The sequence below is a fragment of the Mugil cephalus genome, chromosome 18 (genome assembly GCF_022458985.1).
Source record: "Mugil cephalus isolate CIBA_MC_2020 chromosome 18, CIBA_Mcephalus_1.1, whole genome shotgun sequence".
Taxonomy (NCBI): domain Eukaryota; kingdom Metazoa; phylum Chordata; class Actinopteri; order Mugiliformes; family Mugilidae; genus Mugil; species Mugil cephalus.
The window spans coordinates 1,284,370-1,311,449 of record NC_061787.1 but is presented as its reverse complement, the minus strand read 5'-3'; the positions used below and the strand labels follow the sequence as shown (position 1 = coordinate 1,311,449).

At 41.2% G+C, this 27,080-nt stretch overlaps 1 long non-coding RNA gene and 1 pseudogene across 1 annotated transcript; both read right to left on the bottom strand.

The window, feature by feature from the left end:
* Positions 1-327: 327 nt before the first annotated feature.
* On the bottom strand, positions 328-26,274 carry LOC124995542 (annotated as a pseudogene).
* LOC124995546 lies at positions 4,901-7,256 on the bottom strand. Its single transcript, XR_007110730.1, has 2 exons — positions 7,195-7,256; positions 4,901-6,446 (listed from the first exon to the last, which is right to left on the bottom strand). It is a non-coding gene; the product is annotated as an uncharacterized LOC124995546 (long non-coding RNA).
* Positions 26,275-27,080: the final 806 nt, after the last annotated feature.

The window sequence follows — 27,080 nt, the reverse complement described above, 5'->3', positions numbered from 1 at the left end:
TTTCTTCTGTTTGTGTTATGCCCGGCCTAGGGATACCTAAACATAACATAAAAAACTCTCCCTCTTCCACGCCTATGAAAAGGAAACACAGAACACGGAGAAATGCAATCCAAAAACGAAGGGATTTATTTACCCAAACAAAAATAAAATAAAGTCCAAGTGTCTGTGTGAAAACATCGAAAATGACTTGAAGATCTATGTGAGCAGTTTCAGGTTTAGACTACGCCGTACTCATGAGCTGAAAGGTTGATTTGACAAGCATGACACAAGTTGAACATTTTTATCTGGTGACAAGGTTTGTGTTTTGTTTCCACTTCCTTTGTCTTGGAAGTTCTATAAAGTGGGTCTCATCTGGTGCAGAAAATAGTTATTGATAGAAACCTGTCCACTCCAGGTTGTCAATGCAGATCTTGTCTGTCTTCTGTCAATAGATTGAAGGAATACTGTGAGAGGAGCATGTCCTAAAGTCCTAAAGCATGACGAAAGGCTCAAGATGAGAAGATGAAGTTGTTCCTGTGGAGCTGTCCAGTGCTGAAGTGACCTCTCCTTTGTGTTAGCATCATTTCGAGGGTTCAGAGGAGCTGTCCGGTGCTGAAGTGACCTCTCCTTGTGTTAGTCTCATTTCGAGGGTTCAGGGGAGCTGTTCAGTGCTGAAGTGAGTGTCTCTGGTTTGACAGTGGCACAAGCAAGTATGAGCACATTTCACCTATTTTAGCTTCACTCCACTGGCTGACTGTCCATTTTAGGATCCATTTTAAAATGATTTTATTTGCTTTTAAAGCCTTGAATGGCCTTGCCCCACCTTACCTTATTGAGCTGCTGCATCCCTGCACTCCCAGCCGCTCTCTCAGGTCAGCTGACCAGCTGCTCTTGTCAGTGCCGAAAGCTAGGCTTAAACTCAGGTTTCTTGGGTCATCGCTCCTTCCCAGACTCATCAGCCAAGAAAACATCTTCCACATCAAGTTAACCCTGATAAACATCGTCATCTTAAGCAGCAGAGTGGTATATCCTGTGAATTGTAAACAGATAGTGATTGTTGTATATTGCACAGGGTTGTACACAGTACAACATAGTGATAATATTAGTAATAGTAATACAACACATTGTGGAGCCTAACAGCAGCAGGAAAGGAAACACCTTCTATATCGTTCCTTCACACAGCGAGGGTGAAGCAGTCTGTCACCGAAGCTTCTCCTCAGTGGTGTCAGGTCACCCTGCAGGGGTGGTGCTCATTGTCCAGCATGGATGACAGTTTAGCCAGGACTCTCCTGTCACCCACCTCCCTCACTGAGTCCAGGGAGCAGCCCAGGACAATCAATGAACTCACCTCACACACTGGAATGTCCTACTGTTTTTACAGTCAGCAAAGTCACCACAGACAGTGAACACACCGTAGACACTGGTATATCCTACCTTTATCACAGATGTGTGTATTTCCTAGAAACATTTAGAGGTCCCTGAACTACACACTGGATCGATGTATTTACTGGGAGAAGCAGCTCTTTACTGGATCTGTCTATTTCCTGAACACGTCCCAAAGATTTTCTGAATTGACTCTGATAGAATTTGATGAGCTGCACTTCCTCTAGAGGCGCTGTCTCCTCATCCACTGGGAATCCCTTCATCTGCTCTTTCCACAAACAAAGTCAGTTCAGCTTGAACACGGTGATCAGTTCCACTCTACCAGTTATAATTTAATAAATCATTCTTAAATGCTGTGTTTCAACATGTTAAAATCCCCACAGACACATTTGTCCTTTTGTTTTTTAGTAAATACCCTTTCCATAGTTTCTATAAAGGTTTCAATTTTGGGACCCAGGTTTCCACTATTTCCCACTGATTCTTTGAATGGACTGACTTTGATGAGCTGCAGTTCCTCTAGAAGCCACCAGACAGCGCTGTCTCCTCCTCCTCCACTCTGGGAATCCCTTCATCTCCACAAATAAAGTCAGACATAACGTGGAAAATGCATGCAGGTCGTCCTCACTGCTGGAGCTAATAAATGTGTGTTCTTTTGACCACTCAGTGTTGTATGAGCTCCGTCTGTTCAGCATGTTAAAAACCTTCTGATGCTACGATGACACCACTTTTAGTTGGTCAATATGCTGCGTAACGTTCAGGTGCAACTCCAAAAAGGAGGACAAATAATCTGGACAGGACATTTAAATTCTGGACTCTCCGGTCTAAATCCAGACGTACGACCTGTTCATTCACATGTAGTTGAGTATTTAGGATCAAAGTTGTTTTGGTCACAGAGCTCCCAGATGTTTAGAAGCAGTTCACCTGACACATGTTTAACCAGTGGACAGTAGAGTGGATGGTGGGTTAGCATTTAGCATTGAGCTAAAACTGTCCATAAATGTAGTTCCTGGAATGAATCCTTCCTCTTTTCTCTGTAACGTCTGATCCAACCTTATAAATGATCAAGGACAGCACAGCAGCTGATACCAACTCTGGAAAGAGATCTGTAGAAGTGAACAAACAGATGAAGCTAGTTTTATTTCTACACAGGGGTAATGGGGTAAAACAGCTGTTCACGTGGACTCCCAGGTCACAGTGGGATTCTTCAGCATTCAGACGGAGAAAGCAGCACAGGAACAGAACCAGAACAGAAGCAGACTCAGTCCAAAGAGACTGGTTAGCATCCAGCTGAGCAGCCTAGCGCTGCCTCCCTGCACAGCTGACAACAGGTCGACGTCACGTTGGTAGTAAAGTGGCATCAGGTGCGTTTGTGTCAGAGCTGTTTTCCAGATACGAGCACAGTGTGGGACCCATGTCTGTGTTATCAGCTCATCAGTCATTTCATGGAGCTAAACGTCCCTGTCTCCATGTCACATTTAATGTCAGTCTTATTGTTCAGGAGGAAGCTCCTCTAACAGATCCTGTTCCTTTCACTCAACTTAAAGCTTTGACTGTTTGTTCCATCATCATCACTCCATGAGTCTTCACTAAGTCACACTAACACGCTGCTGTTCCACTCAGAGAATCCACTTTATTCTCATCATTTCAAAGATTCATTTCTGCATCACTCTTTTCTGTCTCCAGTTTCTAATTGATTTCTACAACATGTTCTTCATTCAAGTCTTCCTCCCTTAGAATCAGATCACTCTGAAGCATGTGTTGTTTCTCCTCTGCTTTAGTTTGGGATACTCTTCATGTTTGATGCTGACCACATTAGTCTGGTTCCTCTCAGGGCCAGAGTGAAACACTGTTCTCTAATGATGTCCTGAATTTACCTGCACAGTCTGATCCAGCCCAGGAAAATATCAACACTAAAGGTGACACATGTGGACTGGAATAAGAAATCAGTGATGAAGTGATGAAATGTTGACTGTAGAGACTGGAAGTCCTGTTAGAGTCTAGTTCATCTCCTCATGTTGAACATCCCTGCAGCCTGTCTGGATCAACTGGAGAGAAACTACACACACACTCATAGATTTGTTGAGTAATGCATGTGTTTAGTTCATGAGGATGATACTTATTGCAGGTTGTTGTACTGCATTAGTTGTATCTGATAATCAGAGGACAGAGTGTCTGTATCAATAAACGTTTTATTACTTTATGCAGTTTCTTCTCAAATACAAGAATATATGGATGATCCTAAATGGCCTGCTTCACCATTGCCCCCTTTCCTGCGTGACTTCCTCCAACCCACAACACCCACCATCCCTTCTGCTGGTCTTCTACCTCCTGAACTGAAGGACGATAAAAGTAGAGGTTTCCCTGAGCAGTCCCAACCTGGACAAGGAGTTCACCATGAGCTACAAAGAGAATCAGTGCCACTTATGACTGATCACTTCACAGCAAGTTTACCAGACACAGAGTTAAAACCCAGCTTTGAGGAGTTTACGCCTGATATCACTGTTAATGAAGACGAAGAGACGTTCAGGTGTCAGAGCTCCTGTCCAGGCCTGTACCGGTGCAGAGAGACCGGCCTGCTCTTTGACATGAAGGGAGAGGGGGAAGTGGTTTCCAGGATCGTACCCTGGAACAGGAAGCTCCTGGCCCAGCATCACAAGAAGCCTGCAGGACCCCTGTTTGACATCAAATGTCTTCAGCAGTCTGTGCGTCAGCTTCACCTCCCACACTGTGAGATCCGCTCCACAGGTGGATGTCACTTCCTGTCAGTGGCTCATGTGAATGATGAGGGCGTGGAGTTTATCCAGCTCACGTCATCATCAACGTCACAGCTCCGGTCCGATCCTTGGTTCTGCTCTTCTATAGACCCCCCCACGGTCCTGATGTCACATCCGGCCTCAGTGTGTTGCTTCTACCAAAGAATATCGTGCTCCACAATGTGCTGCACAAAAGGAATGAATTAGTTGGTGATGAGAGATACTTAGAGACAACCTCGCATTGTAAACTGCAGCCAAATCAGATTCACACACTGTCCCCTTGTCCTCAAGATGACTCAGTCATGGTTCAGCCAACAGAATCAGAGTTTGATGAGGAGTTCGACGACAACTACGTCCCGTCATTCCAGGTGACTCTGGAGCATCTTCTAGATCACGTTTATTTAATCTCCCTTCTGTTTAACATACGGTGCAGTTTCATGGACGGGATATCAGAACCTGTCCTCAAGAGCCTCGTTGACAAACTGTATGAGCGAGTCAGCAGACCAGACACAGAGCAGACGAGACAAAGCTACTAATGTTATCGACACAGAAACAAAGGTGAAGCTGGCAGTTCAGAGATGATTCAGTTTCTCTGTGATATTGTCCCCTTCTTCTCTGAATATCTTGGATTAATTGATTGAACAGGAAGGTGGAACACACTGTTCCTGTAGACGCAGTCGAGGGCCTTCAGTGACCTCCGACCTCAAACACGTCTTAATACGGTCGCTATGACTCCACTGCTGCAGAAACCATTAACATCACACACACAATGGATACACAAGGTGTCTCATGTAGAGATGATGAGATACAGATGAATGTTTTATTGTTAAAATTCATCTCAAACATAAAGGAAAAAAAAAACCAGAACAATATCATGTTCTCATCTTTTTTCACAAATAAATAGTTTGAGACAAAGAAGCTAAAGTTCTTCTATGATTCTGAACCTTTTTCACAACAACATCTGTCAAATTTAATGTCAAATCTTCTTGTGAAGTATGATAAACAAAAACATAATGAGCACTGTATAATTGTTCATTTAAAAAAAGTTGATTAGAATAAATTTTTATAATTATCAAGAATGTTTTTATTGTATCTGTTTTTAAGTTTTACAGTAGTGCCGTAGTACTTTCTTGAGTGACTCCACAAACCGATAAGCACATGTTTTTAAGAGCTGTACTCCAGGTAGTTTACGATTTAATTTTCCTCTTAACTGATAAATATCTTCTCTAGTTTGGAACGATTTTTGAATGTTTTCAGGAATCATGTTTTTTTCCTCAAATAAAACTAATGATGTTCCAACTTTAACCGAGTCCATACATTAAAAAATCAGTGATTTAACACAAAGAGGATGAGTGTGATGGAGATATTTGGCATGATTCATTCTCCTTACAGCTATTTTCTGTAATGTGCATATTGTTTGTAAAGTGCTCTTGTATGTGTTGGCCCATATTTCAACACAATAGATCAGGTCTGGAAAAGTGAGTGTGCAGTAAAGAGCACGTAATGTTGTTTGACTTGGGATCCTGCATTTATTCCAATATATAATAATATATATAATGTGGACCTTCCAGCTTTCTGGTCAATTGAAACACCCCAAAAACTTCATATACTCTCTCTACTGCTACTCTGTTGATTTCTAATTGTACATTTCCATTAATTTTATCACATAACAAATTTAGTTTTGTTTGAGTTTAAGGATAACTTATCCACGTCAAACCCACATTTTAATACATTTCTTTTGTGACCACTTCCATGTGCTGCTGCAAGTGTTACCCAGCACACAAAATATACGCGTCATCTGCAAAAACAAATTTACAAATTTACAAATTTACAATCCCTCTGACACCATACTTCTCCGTTTTTTAACTAATAACCTACGGTCAGTTGCGTTGAATTCCTTCTTCAAGTCAGCAAAAATTCCTATAGCATATTCCTTGTTTTCTTTACAGTTTGTCAGGTCCTGCACCAACTCAACAAGGGTGTCTAATCTTGACACAAAAGGTTTTTCTATTATTTTTGAGAATTGACAAAACAAGCATCCAGCACATACACACCTCCACTGAAACCCAACAGAAAAGTCCAAATAGTTTTAGATGTTGACTCAGTGGAGTCCATAGAGCAGCAGGAGCACAAACACATGCATCTGCTGAGTGAGAGAAACTGAACACTGGCTGCATCACTGGGAGAAGAATGTTTGTGACTGAGCTGCTCACTTCTTCATCAACATCAGCATTTATCTGCAGTCAGAGTCTCTGTCCACACAAGCTGCTGCTGCTTCACCCTCTGGATCATCAGGACACAGATCATCCTCCTGTTTACCACCACTTCCACCTGTAGAGAGGAGGAGAAATGAGAGAGGAGAGAGGAGGTGAAGGAGTGTTTCCCTTCATCATCACATCCAGTAGAAAGAGCAGCAGGGACTTGAGTCCTGTTCAGAGCAGCAGTGGAGCAGCTGTGGAGCTCAGCCAGCTTCCTTTCAGCTTCATGTTAACGTGTTGGAGTGAACACACACAGACCTGCAGAGACTTTTAGCATCAAGTCTGTTTCCTCTGCACATTTCACTAAGAAACTGCTGAAAGTCCTGAACGCTTCATTACTGCACCAACACTTTAGTGATGGATTTACTGCTGCTCCATGGAAACAAAGATCAGCTGACTAAGAAACTCATGGTTACTAAATGTAACGCTGCTTCTGTGATGTGCAGGCTTCAGTCAGACTGATCTCAGAGCTGTGATCAGTTGTTGATCAGATGTGATGAATGACCACCACTGTCTCTATACATCTTGGAAGGCTGTCAGCTGGAATCCAGCTTTATTTCCTGGACACATCAACACAACAACAACAGTCGTCTTCACATCAACTCAAACACATGATCACAACAAGATTCTGGCTCATCTGATTGGCTGACTGTTGTCTCTCTCTCTGTCTTTCTGTCCAATCCTGAAGCCTGTCTCCATTCTCCTCTCACAGCTTCACTGAGAAGCTGCAGGTTTACAGGAAACACTGGATCTTTGATACTAACTGTGTTTAGGACGATACTGATGAAAGCAGCATGGACTGACTGGAACCCTCTACTCACCTCAGAGTCTTCAGTTTATAGTCTGGACTCTCCACAAGATCAAGAAGCTGTTTCACATCTGAATCCTTCAGGTTGTTGTTACTCAGGTCCAGATGTTTCAGATGGGAGGGGTTGGACTTCAGAGCTGAGACCAGAGAATCACAGCTGATCTCTGACAAACTGCATCTCTCCAATCTGAATAAAGAATAAAAGATGTAGATTAAATCTCCTCTCCATGTCTGAGTGACTTTGTCCTTGTGTTATTGTGGATCTCCATCATGTCTTCTACAGACAGTAATATGTGACAGTGTGAGGTGTGTGAGCTCCTTCCAGCAGCTGTGGTTCAGAGAGAATGGACTGATACATGGATCACAGCAGGTTTGACTCCAAATGAAATGTGAGTGAATGATGATGAAACAGCAGGAAGCTCAGACACTAAACACACCTCAAACACCTGCATCTGAACACATGATCTCATCTGTGTGTGTTGAGCAGGAATGAAGCATCAACATTATACATTATACAAAAGTATTAGGTCAGCTTTTAGTCAATCTCAATCTGCTTTTATTGCAGCTGAATCTATGTTTTTATGTGAGGAAACACTGGATAGTTTTGTCCTGGTTGATGCTAAGGTGCTGGAGAAAGTTATCTCTCAGTTAAAAGCAGCAACCTGCCTTTTAGATACTATTCCTGCACCATTTTTAAATCCGTTTTAGCTGAGGATGTTTTGAACATTTGAACTTCTTCTCTTCAGACAGGAGTTTTCCCAAGTGCTTTTAAGACAGCCTTGGTCAGGCCTCTTCTGAAGAGGAATCATTTAGACACTGTGATGCTCAATAATTACAGGCCAGTGTCTAATCTGACATTTTTAAGTCACATTTTACAGAAAGTGGTTTTTAACCAGTTGAATGATTTTATGAAAACTCACAGTTTGTATGAAACTTTTCACTTTGGGTTTTTGGACAAATCACAGAAAACTGAGACTTTCCTGATGAAGGTTTTAAATGAACATGGACAAGGTGAAACACACACACACACACACACACACGCACACACACACACAGTCACAGACACAGACACAGACACACACACAGACACACACACACACACACACACACACACACACACACACACACACACACACACACAGTCACAGTCACAGACACACACACACACACACACACACACACACACACACACACACACACAGTCACAGACACACACACACAGTCACAGACACACACACACACACACACACACACACACACACACACACACACACACACACACACACACACACTCTCTGATCACCAAAGGACTTATTGAGCTGTTTTGCTCATGATTATTTCTGCTTGAGAATTAACTTTTACGTTCATGATGATCTTAATGTGGTTGAACTTGAGTTGAATTGCTTATTGATATATATTTAATTTGAATATGTGAGGATTGAAGCTGTAATCAGCCCTTGTTATACTTAAAAGAAACATTAATCCCTGAACTGAATGTTTTTGTTTTCCTTGTGGTGCCAGTTTTGTAGGGAGGCAATAGCTGGGTCTTTTCTTGCTTCTCCAATTATCTTCATGAACATGAAACTAGAAATGATTTTTCTGACAGTGTGAATCCTGTCAGGCGCCCATCGTTCATATTTTGTGTGTTTGGAGAGGCATGTTTTCAGTTTCATGGCCCACGTCTATGGACCAGCCTGCTGGAGGACCTCAGGGCTGCAGAGGGTTGATATTTTTAAAAAGAGACTCAAGACGAAGCTTTTAATCTTAGAATTTAGTCTTAAATGTCTATTTTAGCTTGATTTACATATGCTGCACTAACACTCTACTTATTTCATTTATTTATGGATCTATCCAGCGAATATTTATTTATTTATATTTGTATTTACTTATTTAATTGTATATATTTAGTTTTTATATGTTATTATTGTTGTTTTTAATCTTTAATTCCAGCTCTAGTGTTTCTCCTCTTTAGGAGCTGATGACACTGTGTGTGTGTGTGTGTGTGTGTGTGTGTGTGTGTGTGTGTGTGTGTGTGTGTGTGTGTGTGTTTCTGTGTGTGTGTGTGTGTGTGTGTGTGTGTGTGTGTGTGTGTGTGTGTGTGTACATAAAGTTGGTTTGATTTGATTTATACAGTTATTGAAATGAGTTTGTCTTCAGTTTGAGGAACAATAAAGTTGTGGATGAAGATGAATTAGATTCAGTTGGTGATTAAACATATCAGATCTACAACAGTAACAGACAGTGAACTGACCTCAGAGTCTCCAGTCTACAGTCTGGACTCTCCAGAAAACCACACAGCTGCTTCACTCCTGAATCCTTCAGGTTGTTGTCACTCAGGTCCAGATGTTTCAGATGGGAGGGGTTGGACTTCAGAGCTGGTCCCAGAGAATCACAGCTGATCTCTGACAAACTGCAGCCATTCAACCTGAATAAAGAATAAAAGATGTAGATTAAATCTCCTCTCCATGTCTGAGTGACTTTGTCCTTGTGTTATTGTGGATCTCCATCATGTCTTCTACAGACAGTAATATGTGACAGTGTGAGGTGTGTGAGCTCCTTCCAGCAGCTGTGGTTCAGAGAGAATGGACTGATACATGGATCACAGCAGGTTTGACTCCAAATGAAATGTGAGTGAATGATGATGAAACAGCAGGAAGCTCAGACACTAAACACACCTCAAACACCTGCATCTGAACACATGATCTCATCTGTGTGTGTTGAGCAGGAATGAAGCATCAACATTATACATTATACAAAAGTATTAGGTCAGCTTTTAGTCAATCTCAATCTGCTTTTATTGCAGCTGAATCTATGTTTTTATGTGAGGAAACACTGGATAGTTTTGTCCTGGTTGATGCTAAGGTGCTGGAGAAAGTTATCTCTCAGTTAAAAGCAGCAACCTGCCTTTTAGATACTATTCCTGCACCATTTTAAATCAGTTTTAGCTGAGGATGTTTTGAATATTTGAACTTCTTCTCTTCAGACAGGAGTTTTCCCAAGTGCTTTTAAGACAGCCTTGGTCAGGCCTCTTCTGAAGAGGAATCATTTAGACACTGTGATGCTCAATAATTACAGGCCAGTGTCTAATCTGACATTTTTAAGTCACATTTTACAGAAAGTGGTTTTTAAGCAGTTGAATGATTTTATGAAAACTCACAGTTTGTATGAAACTTTTCACTTTGGGTTTTTGGACAAATCACAGAACTGAGACTTTCCTGATGAAGGTTTTAAATGAACATGGACAAGGAGAAACACACACACACACACACACACACACACACACACACACACACACACACACACACACACACACACACACACACACACACACACACACACACTCTGATCACCAAAGGACTTATTGAGCTGTTTTGCTCATGATTATTTCTGCTTGAGAATTAACTTTTATGTTCATGATGATCTTAATGTGGTTGAACTTGAGTTGAATTGCTTATTGATATATATTTAATTTGAATATCTGAGGATTGAAGCTGTAATCAGCCCTTGTTATACTTAAAAGAAACATTAATCTCTGAACTGAATGTTTCTGTTTTCCTTGTGGTGCCAGTTTTGTAGGGAGGCAATAGCTGGGTCTTTTCTTGCTTCTCCAATTATCTTCATGAACATGAAACTAGAAATGATTTTTCTGACAGTGTGAATCCTGTCAGGCGCCCATCGTTCATATTTTGTGTGTTTGGAGAGGCATGTTTTCAGTTTCATGGCCCACGTCTATGGACCAGCCTGCTGGAGGACCTCAGGGCTGCAGAGGGTTGATATTTTTAAAAAGAGACTCAAGACGAAGCTTTTAATCTTAGCATTTAGTCTTAAATGTCTATTTTAGCTTGATTTACATATGCTGCACTAACACTCTACTTATTTCATTTATTTATGGATCTATCCAGCGAATATTTATTTATTTATATTTGTATTTACTTATTTAATTGTATTTATTTAGTTTTTATATGTTATTATTGTTGTTATTGATCTTTAATTCCAGCTCTAGTGTTTCTCCTCTTTAGGAGCTGATGACACTTTGTGTGTGTGTGTTTGTGTGCGTGTGTGTGTGTGTGTGTGTGTGTGTGTGTGTGTGTGTGTGTGTGTGTGTGTGTGTGTGTGTGTGTGAATAAAGTTGGTTTCATTTGATTTATACAGTTATTGAAATGAGTTTGTCTTCAGTTTGAGGAACAATAAAGTTGTGGATGAAGATGAATTAGATTCAGTTGGTGATTAAACATATCAGATCTACAACAGTAACAGACAGTGAACTGACCTCAGAGTCTCCAGTCTACAGTCTGGACTCTCCAGAAAACCACACAGCTGCTTCACTCCTGAATCCTTCAGACTGTAGTTGAATCTCAGCTCCAGATGTTTCAGATGGGAGGGGTTGGACTTCAGAGCTGAGGCCAGAGAATAACAGCTGATCTCTGACAACAGGCAGTAAATCAACCTGAATAAAGAATAAAAGATGTGAGTTCAGAAAGTTCCTCCTTTAAATCATGTTCAGAGCTGAAGAAGGTTCAGAATGAACAAGTTTAAAGTTAGAAAGAAATATTGAAGATAAGTTGTTTCTTTAATTTGAAAAAAAAAATAAAAAACAAAAAACAATATGAGATACACAATCAAATAAATCATTAAATAACTGATTCAGCTGTAATAAAACATGACTGTTTATTGTTAACCTGCTTTTAATTTGAAAAACTCTAAGGTGGAAATGAAGAGTGTCAGAGTTTCAGAGTCAATCATCCAGTGGAGGATTTTTCTTCTTCTATGAAGCTTTGACATGTGGAGCTCAACATGGCTCTGCCACAGTCAATGGACTAAACCACAGAAGAAGAAAACAGACTTTACCATGAAGATCCTCAGTGTGGATCAGTAGAATATCAGCCTGATGTCACCACAACTTTACCATCATATTCATCTGAGCACACAAAGAAAACATGGAGTCTGACCTCAGAGTCTCCAGTCTACAGTCTGGACTCTCCAGTAAATCACACAGCTGCTTCACATCTGAATCCTTCAGGTTGTTGTAACTCAGGTCCAGATGTTTCAGATGGGAGGGGTTGGACTTCAGAGCTGAGTCCAGAGAATAACAGCTGATCTCTGAACCACTGGAGTCGTCCAGTCTGAATAAAGAATAAAAGATGTGAGTTTACAAAGTTCCTGCTTGAACAGAACAACAACACAGAGTGATACAAAACAGAAATATTCATATTAACTTGATACAAAAAGAAAGAAACGTCTGTATTCTTATAAAATAACATTTTGTGTAAACTTCCAGAAAACCTAACTGCACTCAAACTAAACTAAACCTCTACAGTCTGATATCAAAGAACATTTGTCATAGTGCTGAATAATTAATGAGCTTCTTTATTTGGGTGGATCAACTTATTTTCAGAAATAATCACTAACAAATCAAAATCTAATGAAGTAATGACTTTAGGTGGTGGTGGTTTCACAGTGTTGTCCAGCTACTTCCAGATGTGATGCTGCTGTTGGTGCTGTGTCTTTCAAACAGAATTAATAGACGGAGGAAAGTTCAGCATGGAAACATCATCAAAGTGAGACAAAGAAACACCTCAGCTGTGAACTCCCTCCCAACTCTAGAACTGATGGAATAAATATTTCTGTTTTCTGTCACTCTGTGCTGTTCTGTTGAGAAGAAACTGAACCTTTAAATGTCTTTTATTAAAGCTTCACTAGACACAGATTGTCCTCACTTTAGATGAACCCACAGAAATAGTTCATTAACAACCTCTAAATGTTTCACAACCACCTGAATTAATCATGAATTAAGTTAAATAATAAGATGAATAAATGTAGATTTAAATAGTTTATTAATCATTTACTGACACTTTCTATATGACCTCATGAACCACTGATAACTCCAAAATAAATACTGTAAATATTAACTTTATTTATAAAAGACAAACTGATCATTAGTAAAGTATGAAAATATAATTATTAAACCTTATAGAGTTGATTATGGATGAGGAATAAATCATTTAATTCTCTACTAATGTTTCATAGTGTGTAATTATCATAATGATTTTGGTTCTGTTCTAAATGTCTGACAGACTTTAAGGTGGAAATGAAGAGTGTCAGAGTTTCAGAGTCAATCATCCAGTGGAGGATTTTTCTTCTTCTATGAAGCTTTGAAATGTGGAGCTCAACATGGCTCTGCCACAGTCAATGGACTAAACCACAGAAGAAGAAACCAGACTTTACCATGAAGATCCTCAGTGTGGATCAGTAGAATATCAGCCTGATGTCACCACAACTTTATCATCATATTCATCTCAGCACACAAAGAAAACATGGAGTCTGACCTCAGAGTCTCCAGTTTATAGTCTGGACTCTTCACAAGATGAAGAAGCTGCTTCACATCTGAATTCTTCAGGTTGTTGTTACTCAGGTCCAGATGTTTCAGATGGGAGGGGTTGGACTTCAGAGCTGAGACCAGAGAATCACAGCTGATCTCTGAAACACTGCATTCCTCCAGACTGAATAAAAGACGAAGATCAAATGTAATGAGACACGTTGTGTTAAAATGAGCAGTTTGACCTTGTCCTTCTGTTATTGAGGATCTTCATCATGTCTTCTACAAACAGTGTCTCCATCTGTCTCTCAAACATCTTAACCCTGACATCCACATATGTAAAGACATGAAGGATGACCAGGAGCTTCCTCCTCTTAAACTATGTAACAGGAGACAGCTCTGTGTGTCTGTTGTGTAGGAAGCTGATTGTTGTGATGTGGAGCAGCTGGTGTCCAGAGTACCAGGGTTACATAGGTCCTGTCTGTCTCATCAGTCTGTCTCTCATCTTCTTCCCAGACTCTTCACATTCCTGTCTGGTTGTGTTCCTGTACGTTACCTGTATGTCTCCTACACTCTACAACATTCACACTCATACTCTTCACTCATGAACACCACACACCACAGACTTCACTGACTTCCACATCTCTATGTTGACTCCAGAGGTGGGTAGTAACGAGTTACATTTACTCCGTCACATTTACTTGAGTAAGTTTTTGAAAAAAATGTACTTTTAAATCACTATACTTTTTTACTTTTCCTTGAGTAGATTAGTGAAGAAGAAACTGTTCTCTTACATTAGGCTACAATGAGCCTGTTACTTTTCCCCACGTACGCCTCATTTTAATGTTTTATTTTGACAGAGAGCGAGACTCCTGCCAAAGGCTCCACTACGTGACTGTGCTTCACCAATCAAACGTAGCTGTTGTTGAAGAAAAATACTCAAAGTCCTTATTTCAAAGTTTGTTCTAGTGGAGCGTTTATTGGAGAGTGTAGGTCTGGGAAGGTAAGACGACCCAGAGCACTGGAAATGCACCACATTTACAGATACATCAAGGAAAGGGGTGGGGGTTATGGAGTCACTGCTGTGATCATAGGAGGGGAGTGGGTTATATGCAAATAGAAAGGTTTTCTAGAGTCTCCATTGAAACAAAAGGACAGGAGGCTCCAGGTCCGGCACACAGGTGAAAAGGTCACAAGATCAAAAGGTGACAAAGGAGTTGAACACTCGGGGGTAGGAGTAGGAGACAGCCCTGACATCACTGAATTACCTGGCTACCTAAAGTCACGTGAGGGTGTGACCCTTTGGACAACAGCAGCAGGATGAAAACGGTCAAAATCAACGGTCGGCAATGGAGACGCAGACGAGGAGGAAAACCCTCGGCCTCATGTTGAAAGAATGTTTGCCTTAGAAAAAGTGCAGCAGCTACATCATGCGGTGTCTTCAGTGTCTACCAACACAAACGGACATTTCACTGAAATGTGCGTGATTTATTTTTTATTTATTATTATTTTATTTTTTATTGAAGTACTTGAATTAAGTAATTAATTAATTATTTTTAATTTATTTTATTGACAGGATTAACTCTAATTTGCCTAAAGATGATTATTTTGTATTTTTGTCTGATTGAACGCTTGTGTTAACAAATAAATCAGACGTTACTCAACAGTCACTCAGTACTTGAGTATTTTTTCACCTAGCACTTTTTTACTCTTACTCAAGTAATTATTTGGATGACTACTTTTTACTTTTACTTGAGTCATATTATTCTGAAGTAACAGTACTTTTACTTGAGTATAATTTTTGGCCACTCTACCCACCTCTGGTTGAGTCTGAATGTGGTTTGGTAAAGTATTCTTTAATCTCCTGGTGTGTCTTCCTGTTGTTGTGACCACTAGAGTCAGATCATGACATATGACAGATGTATGTTTGTGTCTCTTTCCAGATGAGTCTGAGGTTATGGTTCTGTTCAAGGTTTCCTCTTGTTGAGATTATTTCTTGCCACCGTTGCGTTAGTGCTGCTCTGGGGGTTCAGGACATGTGTTGGAAAGCATCTTGAGAAAGTTATTGACACTATATAAATAAAATGGAACTGAACTGAATAATCCAACAACAACCAATGAGCCACAAATCAGTGGTTTTCAAACTGGAGTCATCTTCAACACCTGCTGGTCCTGTAGTAGCTGCCACCCCAACACTATAAAGTTATACATGAAAATAAATCAAACATCAGATCTACAACAGTAACAGACAGTGAACTGACCTCAGAGTCTCCAGTCTACAGTCTGGACCCTCCAGAAAACCACACAGCTGCTTCACTCCTGAATCCTTCAGGTTGTTTCCACTCAGGTCCAGATGTTTCAGATGGGAGGGGTTGAACTTCAGAGCTGAGACCAGAGAATCACAGCTGATCTCTGACAAACTGCAGTAACTTAATCTGAATAAAGAATAAAAGATGAAGATAAACTCATGAATAATTCAATCAGATGTGTTCAGGTTTTAAATGTTCAGCTCAACATTACTGTGTCCTAACAGCCTTTAAGCTTCACTGACTTTAACATTTTCTACAGTTTCTGCTACAAACACTGGTCTTGAACTAAAGGACATTTACAGATTTATGGAGGAAAGTTGTGGATGAAGATGAATTAGATTCAGTTGGTGATTAAACATATCAGATCTACAACAGTAACAGACAGTGAACTGACCTCAGAGTCTCCAGTCTACAGTCTGGACTCTCCAGAAAACCACACAGCTGCTTCACTCCTGAATCCTTCAGGTTGTTGTTAGTCAGGTCCAGATGTTTCAGATGGGAGGGGTTGGACTTCAGAGCTGGTCCCAGAGAATCACAGCTGATCTCTGACAAACTGCAGCTCTTTAATCTGAATAAAGAATAAAAGATGTAGATTAAATTAGGGATGGCTCGATACCACTGTTTCACATGCGATATCGATACTGGAGCCTTGTGGATCAACCGATACTGATCTGATTGTTTCTGTCACTCTAAAAGTTGTTAATGATACATTGATGTAATTTGCTTGATACTGACATCTAAAAACACCACGTTCACTGTACAACTATTCTGGTTCCCTAAAGAAAGAAGGAAAATCTGTGACCACAACTGAAGTTATTTGTAACTGCTGTGACTTTATTAAAACCTGAAGCTCATACAGCTTTTAACAGCATTTGTAAATACAACGGACCCAGCTGCACCATTCAAATGTTTGACATGAAATAAAAGTGCATCTTGGTGCAAATATTTAAATTAAATTAGAATAAATCCAGTGTATAAACAGAAATGAATTAACATAAAATAATAGCATCTCCACTGGAATAATGTAGGTAGAAGTAAGTTACACATGGTTTCTTAAGACACACAATCAAAACAAAAAATCTCTAGGCTACACACCTGATTTGCTGCACCAAAATAAAATCAGAAAAACCAGAGTAAACAGAGATTGTACAATAAGTGTCACAATTCCAATATTAACATTATGTTCACTGAAAACAATAAAACAGTTTAGAGATGAACTCACTCACCTGTTTCTACCTGAATGGGATTAGTGTATCAGAGATGCTGTGCTGGTTTGGTAGCTGATAGCACAGCTCCAAATGTTGTACCAAACCTCAAAACCCCACATATTCCACTACACAAAGTGGTTGATCATCCAGCAGAATGAACTCAACAGTTTTCTCTGTTATCATTTTGTCCTTGGTGCTCTCTGGAGTTACTTTTACACTCTTCTGTAGTGTTTCCTGCAACGATGGTTGCCACGGTTCGCTTTTTTTTGCACTCGCCTGTAATAAGCCTCTGTACACCTTCCCATGATGTGTGAACAGATATTTTTGTAAGTTTGTCGTGTTAAAATACCCGGTTTTGCTGCCACTCCTTGAGACACTCGTTTTGCAAACGTTTTGCACTTGGCTGTTTTACTTTTCTCCTCCTAAAGTAATTTCACACAGCAGACATGACTACAGCTCTGCAGGTTTCTGTTCACATGACAAAAACACAGGCACATGGAAACCATGGCAACAGCTCGTCTGTGTTACGGCACGTCGCACAAAGGGAAGTTGAGGATATATAAGATAGTTTGGGCTCATGGATCGGACGGGGTCTGATAAAAAAAATCGATACCTGATCCAGTCAATTTGGCCCAGATCAGACTCAATATCGATCCAGTGGATCAGATCATCAGTAGATTAAATCATTAATCAGATGTGTTCAGGTTTTAAATGTTCAGCTCAACATTACTGTGTCCTAACAGCCTTTAAGCTTCATTGACTTTAACATTTTCTACAGTTTCTGCTACAAACACTGGTCTTAAACTAAAGGACATTTACAGATTTATGGAGGAAAGTTGTGGATGAATATGAATTAGATTCAGTTGGTGATTAAACGTATCAGATCTACAACATTTAGTGCGTTTACATGCAGAGCTTAATGGAGCTATGCTCAAAATTCTACTTTCTGACTACAGTCCTTGTCCCAGTTTACATGCAGCGGAAGAAAATCAAATAACTGATGGGAACATTTCCTCCTCCTCAACACTGGGTGGCGATATGCTTCTTTTCAGTGGGTTAATACCACATAAATACGGCCCGCTTTCTGGTTGACTTATTACATCATATATTAAACAACAACCATAGGGATAATAGTACATTTTTCAATCTTGTATGTAATGATCATGCTACTGGTGCAGGTAAGATGGCGCTATCTCTCAGACGATTCTTATAGTGGCTCTGTTTTTCTTCTTCTTCTTCTTCGACCGGCTTTCTTGGAAGTGTTTGTTCTGGGGTCACACACCAATGCAGCGGTTGTGGAGCATGCGCACACGCATTATCCAACTGAAAACTTCAATACACTGTATACATGCCAGAGAAAATGCATTTAAGTTCTCCTGTTACCGACTGATTAACACAATAATTCGTTCTTTTCATGCGCAGGTAAACGTACTGAGTAAGAGACAGTGAACTCACCTCAGAGTCTCCAGTCTACAGTCTGGACTCTCCAGAAAACCACACAGCTGCTTCACTCCTGAATCCTTCAGGTTGTTGATACTCAGCTCCAGATGTTTCAGATGGGAGGGGTTGGACTTCAGAGCTGAGACCAGAGAATCACAGCTGATCTCTGACAACCTGCAGCCATTCAATCTGAATAAAGAATAAAAGTGAGCTCCAGTGAAATGTATGATGTGTTTCATGGTGACTCGGAGCAGCAGCCTTCTATCAGCCTGACTCAACAACATCAGTAACAGTCTGTGACTGTGTGTTTAGTTTTTATCATCAGTGGAGATTGAAATGAACTGTTGCACCAAAGCAGTACATTTATCAGGACTTTTACAGTTTGGGGGGTTTCATTGTGAAATGTTCTGTTGATGTATGATTGTAATAAATAAGAAGACTCGTTGTGAGTCAATGTTTTTTTCAGCCGTTCAGAAAAACAGAACATTTGAGAATATTGTCTTCAGATTTGTGCTCATGGAAATACTGAACATTTATCAACTAAAGAACATTTGACACATCAGTCAATGATCTGAAGTGAATAAATAAAGAAAACCTCCAACAGCTCCAGTCAGTGAACTGACCTCAGAGTCTCCAGTCTACAGTTTGGACTCTCCAGTCCAGCAGACAGATGCTTCACTGCTGAATCCTCCAGGATATTATCACTCATGTCCAGCTCTGTCAGATAGGAAGGGTTGGACTTCAGAGCTGAGGCCACAATTTCACAGTGAGTCTCTGAGAGTCCACATCCAGTTAATCTGTAATTAGAAAACATATAAATCTGTTATAAAATCATATCATTTCCATCTAGATCCAGACTGAATCAGTATGAAACAGAGTGAGGTGATCATCTGATGATGCTGTCTTCCAGGTCGTGAGGTTGACTGGTGGTGTAGAGAGTAGCTGGAAGTGTCTATGATTTGTTTTTGTGTAATGTGAACTGTGAGAGTGTGTGTTACATCTTGAGTATTGACTGACCTTGCTGTGTAGTCAACACACTTTGATAGTGTTTTTTTAACACTTTTTTACACTTATTCACTACCAATATTCACTGCTCTGAACCTCCCCTGGCTGCACACGGGCGCTCCAGCCTCGCTGCTCAGCTTCTGATGCCATCTCTGCATACCTAGCTTTCTTGCGCTCATTACCCTCCTCCACTCTGTCTTCCCACGGAACAGTAAGCTCCACAAAGTACACTACCTTCTCTATTTCCGGCCACAACAGCAGGTCTGGTCTCTGACGAAGGTTCACTATTTGCGCTGGGACAGTCAGGTGACCAATTAAGTGGGACTAGGGATGTCACGATTACTCGATTTCACAATTAACCGCAGTATTAAGCGCTACAATTAATTGATCGTAACGTTTCATGAATACCGTCAGAAAATAGTATTCCGGGACCATAGTTAAGGGCAACTCAAACGGAACGAAAACAGAGTTACGCAACACCCACGCAGTGTTTCCAGCAGCGGGTCACCAATCCTAAATCCTAGCCGCCGCTCCTTCAAATGTCTCGGGTACACGCGACTACTAAGGTAAACAACAGATAACTATCTTATTCAGTATCTACTCTTTGGGGTTCTCAATCTACCGGTTACCACCGGTCACTTTGTAAACTTCCTCAAGTGTCTCGAATCCGCTGGACGGCGCTCGGTTTATCAATAAAGAACGAGGTTACTGTGGCCCAGAGGTTTAACACCACATGTCTGTTTCTGTTTATTATCTCCTCTTTTGAGCGAAGACGTTCTCGCTACACGCTGGTCTGTCGACAATATCACATGATGTTGGTGACCGACGCTACACTTAAATTATCTGATGTTTCATCGAGTTGTTTTGTGTTTGCTCAGGTTTATGTGTGTGCAAATACAAATATTGTATCATATAATAAGTAATATAATTATATTTTAGCATCAAAATATATAAATGAAGGAAACTTTAAGACCTTTAAGGAGTGTTCATGTGACTTTACATATGAATAGATATGTGAAATCAATCAACACATGATAATCGCGATTATCGTAATATCAGGATAAACTCTCTGACAATAATGGTACTAAGGAAAACTGTAATCGTGACGTCCCTAAGTGGGACCTCAGCTCCCAGGCTCCGCCCACCCTTAGCTGCCCCTCGCTATCCCTGATTCTTAACGGTCAGACCTTTCTCCCTCTCGAACAAACCCAGTATGCCTATTCTCCTTTCTAGCAGATGAGGAATTTGCTTCAATCCGTTTTTCCTCATCAGCAGCTGCTAAGCATTTCAGAACCTGGTTGTGATGCCAGGTATATCTCCCTTGGGAGAGACTAACCCTGCAACCTGTCAGACTGTGGCTAAGTGTATATACACAAGAACATATTGGACAGGCAGCATCCTCCCCTAACCACTGGTTTAGGTTCTGGGGAGATGGCAGTGCATCATAAATCTGATCCTACCAGCCTCCATGCTCCACAGCTCTCTCCACTTCACCTTCCTTTTCCTCCACTAGCTCCACAGCATTCTATTACGCTTTCACTGAAAATGTGATAACCTTCTCCTTTACATGTTGGTTTCATTCCAATACACTGCAGTATAGAAACCACCTGCTGAACATGGTGAAGGTCTGCTCTAATATCATCGGGCAGCCTGTTCATCCCCCTCACTGTCCTGTGTGATCAACAGACAAAGATTTTACAGGATTCTTCCAACATTCTGTGTCTGAGTTTGAGTGGCTTCCCTCAGGATACAGAGGAGGAGGACTAGGTTTGTCCCCAGAGCTGTCCAGCTCCTCAGTTCAGCTGCTTAAGTCTGAACAAAGAAAGCTAAATGCACTTGAATACTTGCACTTTTTAAAGTACTGTTATGTTCTTAAAATACTGTCTTGTGCTTTTTTAATCTGTATATACAATTGTGTGGCCTGTTCTGTTTTGTATGTCCTTTAAGCTGTTGATGTAAACTGATTTGAATCGAACTGAATTGAACATCTGAACGATTCTGTTAATGATCAGGACTCACTGAGCCTTTCTGCAGTTCCTCACAGCTGAGATCAGTCTCCGTCGACCTTCCTCTGTTGTGTTGTACTTCTTCAGGTCCAACTCATCCAGAACCTCCTCTGACATCTGCAGCATGTAAGCCAGAGCTGAGCACTGGATCACAGAGAGTTTCTTTTCTGATCTCTTCTCTGACTTCAGGAACTCTTGGATCTTCTGATGAACTGAGAGGTCGTTCATCTCCATCAGACAGTGGAAGATGTTGATGCTTCTGTCAGGAGACATGTTATCATTCCTCATATTCTTCAGCTTGTTGATGGCTCTCTGGATGATTTCTGGACTGTTCTCTGTCTGACCCAGCAGACCTCCTAAGAGTCTGTGGTTGGACTCCAGAGAGAGGCCATGAAGGAAGCGAACAAACAGGTCCAGGTGACCATTTTTACTGAGCAGGGATTTCTTCATGGCTTCACATAGAAAGATATCCAGAGACCTAGTGGAGTCTTGGTGGTCTTTCCCCAGGAAGTTCTTCAGAACCTCTGTCTTCTTGTTGGTGTAACAGTGGAACATGTAGACTGCAGCCAGAAACTCCTGAACGCTCAGATGAACAAAGCAGTAGACTGATTTCTGGAAGATCACACTCTCTCTTTTGAAGATCTCTGTACAAACTCCTGAGTACACTGAGGCCTCATTCACATCCAGACCACAGCGCTCCAGGTCTTCTTGGTAGAACATGATGTTTCCTTCCTCCAGATGTTCAAACGCCAGCCTCCCCAGCTTCAGAAGAACTTCCCTGTCAGCCTCCATCAGCTCCTGTGGACTCGTCTCATGTCCCTCATGGTACTTGTTCTTCTTCCTCTTTGTCTGAACCATCACAAAGTGTGAGTACATGTCAGTCAGGGTCTTGGGCAGCTCTCCTCTCTGCTCTGTAGTCAACATGTGCTCCAGAACTGTAGCAGTGATCCAGCAGAAGACTGGGACTCCACACAGGATGTGGAGGCTCCTGGAGGTCTTGATGTGGGAGATGATTCTGCTGGACAGCTCTTCATCACTGAACCTCTTCCTGAAGTACTCCTCCTTCTGGGCGTCAGTGAAGCCTCGTACTTCTGTTACCCTGTCAACACATGTAGGAGGGATCTGATTGGCTGCTGCAGGTCTGGAAGTGATCCAGACCAGAGCCGAGGGAAGCAGGTTCCCCTTGATGAGGTTTGTCAGCAGCATGTTGACTGATGCCTTCTGTGTGACATCAGACACAATCTCACTGTTGTTGAAGTCCAGTGAGAGTCTGCTTTCATTCAGGCCGTCAAAGATGAACAAAGGTGTCCAGACAGCCAGCTGCTCTGCTGTGACCTTCTGTAATGTTGGATGGAAAACATGGAGCAGCCTGAGAAGACTGTACTGCTCATCTTTGATCAAGTTCAGCTCCCTGAACGAAAGCACAATCACCACACTGACATCTTGGTTTTCCAAACCCTCTGCCCAGTCCAGAGTGAACTTCTGCACTGAGAAGGTTTTTCCAACGCCAGCGACGCCGTAGGTCAGAACCACTCTGATGTGTCTCTGTTGGTCAGGTAAGGCTTTAAAGATGTCGTGGCACCTGATTGGAGTGTCATGGAGGCCTTCATCTTGGAAGCTGTCTCAAGCTGCTTCACCTCATGTTGGGTATTAACCTCTTCACTCTGTCCCTCTGTGATGTAGAGCTCAGTGTAGATCCTGTTGAGGAGGGTTCCTCTTCCTGTTACATCAGTTCCTTCAGTCACACGTTCACATCTCCTCCTCAGACTGATCTTATGTTCATCTAAAACCTCCTGCAGACCAACATCATCTGGAAAGAAGAGCAAACAAGAGACAGAAAGAAACAGTCATCCATGTTTGAAGTCACAAAGAACAGAAAACTGACTTTAAATGTTTTCTAAAGAGTTTTTTCTTTTCGTAATAACTAATTTTTAGAGGAAACACTAGAAATGCTCTTTATTCTATCAGCCTCTGAGGGGGCGTGTCAGTGTTTGATTGACAGCAGTTCGTCTGCAGCTCTTCATCTAACAGATCACTGTGGTTGTTCCTTCCTCTCTGTAATATTTAAGACTGATCCACTCATAAAATAATGGACATATGTTCATCTCTTGTTTTTCACTGCACTACCAACATTTCCTTTAGTTGTTTCACAATAAAAGCCTCTTAGAGTTTAATCACAACAAGTATAGATTAATTTATATCAACAGAAATGAACAGAGATCAGTTATGAGTAAAATGAGGCTGGTATGTGAAGTGCAGGGAAAGAAAAAACAGATTGAACTAAAGTATAAGAAGAGTGGTGTAGATGTACAGTCTTACTTGTTCTGGATCTTTTTCCACACTGGGGACAGGAGGAGTGTCCTGATGACGCAGACTGGTCCCAGTTTGAGGTGATGCACTGTCTGCAGAACCAGTGTCCACAGCTGCTAGAGACTGGATCCTTCAGGACGTCCTGACACCAAGCACAGCAGGACGGCTGCTCCTCCACAGAAACATGACTCCTCTTCCTCTCTCTGTCAACACATTTCTTCATCATTAAAATCATTTCCAGATTGTCAACATTCAACATCACTGTCCAGAAGCTCAGACACTCACAGAGAACAGGAAAAGTTTGAACTGACTTCCTTTGTTTTAAACTCTCCTGTTTTCATCAACACCAATGAACTGCTTTTCACATCTTTCTGTTTTATTAAACACTGAGTGATCTACCTGCTGTTTGCTGTTAATACAAACTCAACACTTCCTGCAGAGACTTCACAGTAAATGCTTCCATCAAAGAGAGCTGATTCTGTCCTTCACTGTTGTAGCTTGAGTTAGTTCAGTCTGAACTGAGCTTAGAAGAGTCTAAGAAGTGTTACTGACAGTGAACTGGACTGATAGGGAGAACTGATCAGTTAAGATCACATTCTAACTATACTGGCTGGTTGCTACACACTGACTATGGGAGGATGAGAAAACTGCAGTTCAATCCATCCACTAGTACCGAGCTGGAAATCTTTACACACTTCACCATTAGGACAAATATATCTGAATATTGATGAGTGGACATTCTGAAATGGAGGTTCTCAGTGTTTTACTACAGAAATACCATCAGTACTTCCTGGTTCTAAAACCCAGACTAGGATCTGACCTACCTGCACTAAAACATCTGCATCATGACTATGAATCTTTCAGCTGAACATTTCTGCTTCATCCTAAAATCATCATCTTCCATCAGGTCAGTTTACGGTAGAAACAGTCTCTTACTTTGTGTCTGAGGGTCCAGGTTCTCCACTGAAGTCTGGAGGATGATGTTGGGACCAGTGACTCTTCATAGACAGACAGCTGACTCTGTCCTCCTCTTCCTCCATCTTCTGGCCTTCAGTCAGTCTGAGAGATAAACCAGAAACACTCAGTGAGTTTACATCAACTTCAGTTCCAGTACTCCAGGTTTGAGAGTTTTGGTCCACCCATTAGGGGTGGGTGATCCTGGGGGTTTTGGTATCGATCAGATACCAAGTAAATACAGGGCTGGTACTGCTTTATTCTTGAAATGTCATAATCATTGAATAACTTTGTAATTTTTCCTTTGGTTGATTATGATCAAATACAGGAAAATATTTAGGCAAATAAAACTTTTAACTAATTACAATTGCAAAAGGTTGAGAACCCCTGCAATAGAGGAACCTTTGGGATGTGGTGGAACGGGAGATTCTCATCATAGATGTGATCAGATATCAACTGTGTGATGTTATCATGTCAATATGGACCAAAACCTCTGAGGAATGTTTCCAACACCTTGTTGAAAGTCTGACACCAAGAATTAAGGCAGTTCTGAAGGAAAAAGGATCCAACCTTTTACTAGCAAGGTGTACCTAATAAAGTGGCCGGTGAGTGTGTGTTTATATCATGTCTATGACTCTGACGAGCTGCTGGTCTTCTTCACCTCACAGGATCTGTGCTGGAAGGAGCTCAACAGCGCCCCCCTACCACCAATGTACTACAATGGTATTCTCTGGACAGGAGTGGAAGTGCAGCAGTAAATAGTATTTAATCATAGATACATATACATCTATATGTGTTTATATCGATAGTTTTTAATGAGAGTAAGAGCAGCGAGCAAGAACAGATTCAAGCGCTGACGGAGGAAAAATACAGCAGACAAAGACCAAATATAATTAGTCTTAGAAATAGTGAACAGTGGGAACAGTCTTGGAAACTAGTTTTCACTTTCCATACTTTTCCAGACAGGGACATTTACATAATCAAATTCCATACTTTTCCATACTTCCGTAGGAACCCTGTTTCTGCCACACCTTTTTATCGACCATGGCAGCGGTCCCACATTTTCCAGTCTGCGCTGTAACACGATGACATAAGAGAAAAACAACTGTCCCCCAGTCTCAGAGCGGGAGGTCAGACCCACCACTGCTGGTAGAGCCCACCAAGGAGACCGATCCTGGTCACAAAACACCACGTTAACGCCATATTTTCAGTGTCAAAGCGCTAGAGACAGTTTCTTACTCAGAGCTGACAAATCAACTCCCTCTCCCTCCCCTCGACGCACACAGCCCCAAGATAAAATAAAATGAAAAATGAACCCTCGTGTTCTCACATGATGTAAATAAAAGATTATTGATTGTTGTACCAAAGTTTTGAAGAAGAAGAAGAAGAATATTAACTCTCACCTCGCTTCAGTTTTAGTTCCCTCCTTCTACTGTGAATCAAAATGGAATCTGAACAAACTGAACAAACTTTACTTTCACTTCCTTCTCCAAGTAGCAGCTCCTCTGGAAATATACTGGAAATCACGTGTGTGTGTGTGTGTGTGTGTGTTAGGAGGTGTGTGTATGTACGGATGGGTTTGGGGAGGGAATTCCAGAGGGACAGCTCAGAACCAATCAGCATAGAGAGACAGCTCAGAACCAATCAGCATAGAGAGACAGCTCAGAACCAATCAGCATAGAGAGACAGCTCAGAACCAATCAGCATAGAGGGACAGCTCAGACGCTCCATTCCCTGGTTGGACAGACTCTCTATGATAAACGGCTCTGTGGTCTCTGATGTGTTGCTGCCATCTAGTGGTGACTCGAGGTAAAGCTGAAGAACAAGATTTGTTCTTTTATCAGGTTTAATTTCTTCACTAACGCCAGACAAGAACAAGACGAGAATAAAATCTAATAATAATCCTCGTGTCACCCGTAGATGTTGTTGAATTAAATGACCTCTGACCTCTTGCTCCAGATGTTTCATTCTGTCCTCTGATCACAAACAGAAGCAACGACTTGTCACTTGTTTGAAATGTTTTCATTTATTTATTTACAGTATACGGGGCATTCATTCATTTACAAACCCGTTCCTATGGTAACAGAGCTTATCATTTAACGTCCAGACGTCGTGGAAGTCCGGAGCATCGTCATCGTCCACATGAACACAGCTGGAAACCAAAGAGGACTGAAGCCTCTAGGAGGAATATGTGACATGACTCTTTAAACAGCACCGGTCAACACAGACAAAAACATGTAGTAAAAAAAAAAAAAAAGAAACTGCAAAAGCTAAAAATGATCAAATATTTTCCTCATGGCACCGGATACAAAACAAAAAGGAAAAGATACAAACACGGTTTAGAGTTAAGA